Here is a 6,023-nt window from a genome sequence, read left to right on the forward strand (position 1 = left end):
ATAATTGCAGTTGAGACATAGCCTAGTAAAATAACAAAGATATTTTCCAAAGCAGACATGTAAAATTCAAGTCATTTACAAGGCAATAATTAATTTAGTCTTATAGTTACCCACAGCAACAGTCACGACTAAAAGACAATATATCTATAAAATTGTCAAAAAAAAAAAATAGTATAAGCTGAAGAGTTTAGGCCAAAGCAAGTAAAATGTCTATAAAAGCAGCAAACATTTTTTGAATATGTAAGAAATCAATGAATAGTTTCCATGGCCTTTGATGAAATCATGATGATAAAATACAGCCAATATTAAGTTAATAAAGACTGGCAGTGAGCATTGAATCTAATTAAATTTAGGATAAAAGACTAAAATCAGTGTGAGAATTGTAGTTTTAAAACAATGTAAAAATTATAAGTCCTGACAATGTCAAAATTACATATCTTTAGAAGGCTGAGCTTCGGAGGAGGGAAGAAGAGTTGGGAGATTGTGCAAGGATGTGGGTTTATAAAGCTGAAGGTCAAAAGATATAATTCAAAACTCATAAATCGGGTAACGTAAGTATTAGTTATACTTAAATAACATAAAGATAAACATTAAGAAAATAGAATAATTGAGAGGGGAAGGAAAGTATATTACTTAAATTTTTGCTTATAGTAGAGAAACTAGAGAGAAAAAAGCATTAAGATATTACATAAAATTATAGTTATAGTGTAAGCATGAGAATAAAAATACATCTAAATTATCAGAAGAAATGAAAAGAAAGCAAAAACTGTATATAGAAAGAATATAACTTGTAATGATAGAACTAAGATTAAATGTTTGTGCAGCATCAATAAATATAGATAAATGTGAATGGACCAAATGTCCTATTAAACCAAATGACTCATCATTTGGATCAAGAGCAAAATCCAACATGTGCTGTTTACAAGAAATATCAGATCCTGCTGATGGCTTTGTCGGGGGCGGATCTGAAGGAACCAAGTCTGGAAATGAGAAGACCAGTCAAAAAGCTACCACAGTTTTTCATAGGAGAGATGATGGAGTCTTGATCTGAGACAGAGTGGATTTAATAAATCGGGAGGATCTGAGAGCAGAAGAATTTGTTATTGATTGGATGTGGTATTATGAGAGAGGGAGTATGTCTCCTAGGTTTCTTATGGGATCATTATCAACTGAGACAGAGAATATTGTCTCAGTTCTATCATTACAGGTCTCTAAGAGAAAAATGGTCCATTTATCTTCACCTCTTGAGTTGGGTGGGTCTCTGGGCTACCTAAGTAGATCTGCTGGGCACATAGTATCTATATAAATTCAAATCTCATTGGACAGGTCTAGGAGGAAGATACTAATTTGGAACTTTTCTCAATAGAGGTAGTAGAAGGAAGTTCATACCTAGTCTGTGAACTATATGTTAAAGACAAAAATGAAATTTAAGACAGTTCTGGAGTTCAGCATAGAAGGAGGGGGATATTATAATGGAGATGTCAAATGGGAGGGAAAAGAAATTCTATTCTTCCTCATATAGAAGAATTGAGTTTCTTTGATTGGTTTCTATATTGGGACACACATTGATTTTAATATGCTAATTAGGACTTTCTAATGCTTATGATAATCTAATTATCACAGCAAGATCTTATTTCTATTATTTTACAGTAGAAAATCTTCCAAGCATAGACTCAAAATTACTGCAATAACTGCTGTAAATAAATAAAATGCACTTGTGTTCTGCTGCATGGGTTTACTTAATGTTAATAGCTCAATTTTTCTAAATTATTTTTTATCAGATACAGGTTTTGAAATGATTTTGTAATAGTTCTTAACACCGAAGCCATTGTAATGTCTCTTAATGGTACAATAGAGTTAAGTCAAATATATCCTTAAACACTCTGAACATTTCACTTTTCCTATTATTTATGACAAAATTCCATTTTATTACAGCTATGAGTCTCCATAAGGAACATTCCCCACAAGTAATTTAACATTTCAAGTTGTTAAAATCACTTTGATTTGAGCTTCAGAATTTAAAACACTACCCAAGAATGCTATAATTATGTAGGAATGTATGACTTGTCAAATATAGATTTTAAGCATCCAATCAATTGAAATGAAGCACAATCCATAAAAGTCTTTGCAAAATTATATTCCTTTTTGAGGGGGTGGCACTCTACGGAAATATTCCATTTCTTTTTCCTCTGTGAGAAAGAAGAATAAAATAGTAAAAGAGGGCGAGTGTCTCTGGGGCGGGATGTGGGGGAATAGGTGGGTAATTCGAGGTACAGCCGCACACTTTCCACCCTCATAGCCACGCCTCACAAAATTGAGATCAAGAACTTCCTGCTCACAGCCAGAGGAAAAGATGCCAAATCTGTCAAGATCAAGAAAGATAAGGATAATGTGAAGTTTAAAGTTCGATGCAGCAGATGCCATTATACCTTGGTCATCACAGACAAGGAAAGGAAGCAGTCCCTGCCCTCTGGTTTCACAGTGAAGGAGCTGAAATGAACCAGACATTCTGATCTGAACTGTACTGAAATTTTAAAAATTAAAAAAAAAAAAAGTATAAGAGGAAATGCAAGGAGAGGAGGAGTAGAGAAAGGGTAGCTGGACCTGTGCAGAGAAAGGCAAATTGGAAGGGAGAAGAAAGACATTTATTTGACTTTCCTACTGTACTTAAGTATGTTCAGGAGTACAGAGAAATGTGAAGGCACAGACCTGGAGCCACCTTTACCTTCTGGCTGGATTGGGACTAGGGTGGAGATGGAAGTGGCAGGAGACAAAGAGGGCGGACAAAATCCTGGAGAATAGTTACTACATGTAATAAAAGATAAAGATTAGGAAACTAAAGCTAATAGTTTATCTCTTTACTGAAAAGGACAGGAAGGTATGTTTATAGAGAAGTGGGATTATTCAAGGAAAGTGAATTCTGTGGGAACTTTGGATATATCCATCTTCTTGTCATCTTTTTTCCTTATCTCCTTTCCTACTAACCTCTACCTCTTTTACTACAATTACAATCTCTTCTCCATCTCTTTCTTTCTCCTTCTGTCTTCTTCTCTTCAATTGCCCTCTGGCCTCCACAGTCACTCATATCACCTCTATCATATATACTTTTCTCCTCCCTTCTTGTAATAAGTCTACTTCCCCCCAAATTCTGAAAATTTTCTGAGAAAGACCAAATAAATAAGCAAAAATAAATCTCACAAAATAAATATATTTGATGTGTTTAAGTTTTCTTCATTTTCTTAGACTTTGGGATGGAAAAAGAGTCCATTATATATTCTAGCTTTATCTTTTAAGTATCTAATAGAAGTAATAATATTACACAAGAGTTCTATCTTTTAATTTTATCTCTGTATAGTATTAGTTCCATGAAAAATCAATACTTGATAAGTTTATAAAATGCTGATTTCGATTGGGGGGATATTGTTCAGTATATGTTCAAAGATTTATATTTCTATCCAGTACTTATCAGTGATTCCTTGATGCTTGAATTGCTTTAGAAATAATTGATTGGCAAGCACAAACTTCTTTTAGTGAATTAGACTTCATGGCAGGAAAATATTGCCTGAAAATAGCAACATATGCAAAAATTAGAAGCATTTGTCTATTTTGCATGTAATACTAAAGACATTTAGTATAATTTCTCCTTTACCTCTAAGTAGCTTATGTTAGTGCCTGGAGTAAATGAGAGGTAACTGACGTGACAATCTCCAGGGCAGAATTGTAGTCCAGGCCCTACCTTTCACCAGCTTTGTGCCTTTTTTCACTTCACTTAAAATCCCTGGGCTTCAGCTTCCTCATTTGCGAAACATTGAGTGTGCTATGCTAGAACAGCAAGGCCTTTTAACTCTGTACCACCACTTTCTTTTATAAAAGATACTTTAAAAGTCATCATCATGCTCATTTCCTTTTTAAAGTTCAGTCTGCTTTTAAAAGAAAATGACCCCATAAAATATCAAGGCATTTTAAAAATGAATACCATTTTGGAATTTAAATATGTTCTTATGTCTAAATTATTTAGATACACTCTAAATCTGGGAAGTACATTTCATAGTTGAGAAGTACCTATCCCTAAAGTAGGAATGATACCAATATATTTGTCTGAATACTACAGTCTTCCCTCTCTATCTTCGGGTTTTACATCCATGGATTCAACCAATCAAAATATTTAGAAAAAAAAAGTAATCCCAGAAAGTTCCAGAAAGCAAAACTTGAATTTGACACGCATTGAGCACTGTGCTGAATCCAAGTAAATGAAGTGATGTGTAGGTATACCTTGTTGTAGCCTATATGAAGATATAGGTTCTATGGAAATACTAAGTCGATTTATGTAAGGGACTCTAAAAACCATGAACTTTGATATTCAAGGGGTCCTGGAACCAATCCTCTATAGATACCAAAGGGATGACTATATATCGTGTAATTATTTATATTTTCTAGAACAAATAGGAAAAAAAATATATCTTTGTATTATTTGAACTGTGAAGACAAAAGATATCTAAAGGAAGATGTTAATTTAAATAATATATTATAAAATTTAATTTCAAAGTATCTGAACTACTTTTTATGAAGATGGCTCCAAAAGCAAAGAAGAAAGTCCCTGCCCCTCCCAAAGCCAATGCCAAAGCAAAGGCTTTGGAGGCAAAGAAAGCAGTGCTGAAAGGCACCCACAGCCACAAAAAAAAAAAAAAAAAGAAAGAAAATATGTATGTGCACATCACCCACCTTCGACAGCCCAAGACACTACTGCTCAAAAAGCAGCCCAAATATTCTCAGAAGAGCACCCCCAGGAAAAACAAGCTGGACCACTATGCCATCATCATGTTCCTCCTGACTATTGAGTCAGCCATGAAGATGACAGCAATACACTTGTGTTCATTGTGGATATCGAGGCCAATAAACAACAGATCAAACAGGCTGTGAAGAAGCTCTGCGGCACTGACATGGTCAGAGTCAACACCCTGATCAGGCTTGATGGAGAGAAGGCATATATATGTTAGACTAGCTCCTAGCTATGATGCTTTGGATGTTGCCAACAAAATTGGGATCATCTAAATTAAGTCTAGCTGGCTAATTCTAAACATAAAATTGTTTTACTGAAAAAAAAAAAAAGTATCTGAACCAAAAGAGAGTAAAGCCATAGGCCATTCAATACAGTCTTATTTAGGGCATGCTCTGTGACAACTGATGGGTTAGGTATTGAGGGCACAGAGAAGAATGAGAGTTCCATATTCTAGTCAAAGAGACTGATATATAGTGATTGGTGATGTACAATCAGATACACAGATATAGGGTGATACAGAAGGTTGAGTCAAGGTACTGGACTAAGCTACTGCATAAGGTGATGTTTCAGTTCAGTTAGAAAAGATGAAAAAGTATATCCCAGGTAGGCAAGACGATGATGGCCAGAGGAAAGATCATGGGAGGCAGATGACAGAGCATGGACAATGGCTCAGATGGAAAAGCAGTATCATGAGTTTGGAGAAACCTAAGTGGTTCTATATGGCTGGAGAGTAAAAGATAGAGAAAGTTTCAGTGGCAGGAGAGGAGAGAAGGAACAAGCAAGGGGCACAAGACTAACACCTTACATTTTATATTTAAAAACTTACGATTTACCCTGATTGCATCACAGAATGAAAAAGTGATTTCATGAATTAGGGTGCCTTTTGGAAATATTATTTTAAAATACTAAGGAGAATAAACTGGAGTTGGAGGCAAGAAACAGTGATGTCAGTCAGGAGACCATAGTGAAAGTCTGCTTGAAAGATGATGAGCTATGACTTGTGTATTTGGGCTTTCCAGAGAAGCAGGACAATATATAAATGATTTTAAGGAATTGATTCATGAGTTCTCTGGGGCTGACAAGTCTGAAATTCATAGAGCAAGCAGGTAGGCCAGAAAATCGGGTCAGAGTTTATAGTGCAGTCTTGTGTCTGAAATTCACAGGACAAGTCAGGTAGGCTCAAAACTCAGGCCGTGTTGTTATGTTGCAATCTTGAGGCTGAATTTCTTCTTCTGCAAGAAAC

The 6,023-nt window shown here is 35.1% G+C and overlaps 2 pseudogenes; both read left to right on the forward strand.

Moving 5' to 3' along the window:
- The first annotated feature begins 910 nt into the window (after positions 1-910).
- Positions 911-2,539, forward strand: LOC105295566 (annotated as a pseudogene).
- Positions 2,540-4,563: 2,024 nt separating this feature from the next.
- LOC105295553 lies at positions 4,564-5,053 on the forward strand (annotated as a pseudogene).
- The last annotated feature ends 970 nt before the right edge of the window (positions 5,054-6,023 follow it).

Source organism: Pteropus vampyrus, unplaced genomic scaffold (genome assembly GCF_000151845.1).
Source record: "Pteropus vampyrus isolate Shadow unplaced genomic scaffold, Pvam_2.0 Scaffold108, whole genome shotgun sequence".
Classification (NCBI taxonomy): domain Eukaryota; kingdom Metazoa; phylum Chordata; class Mammalia; order Chiroptera; family Pteropodidae; genus Pteropus; species Pteropus vampyrus.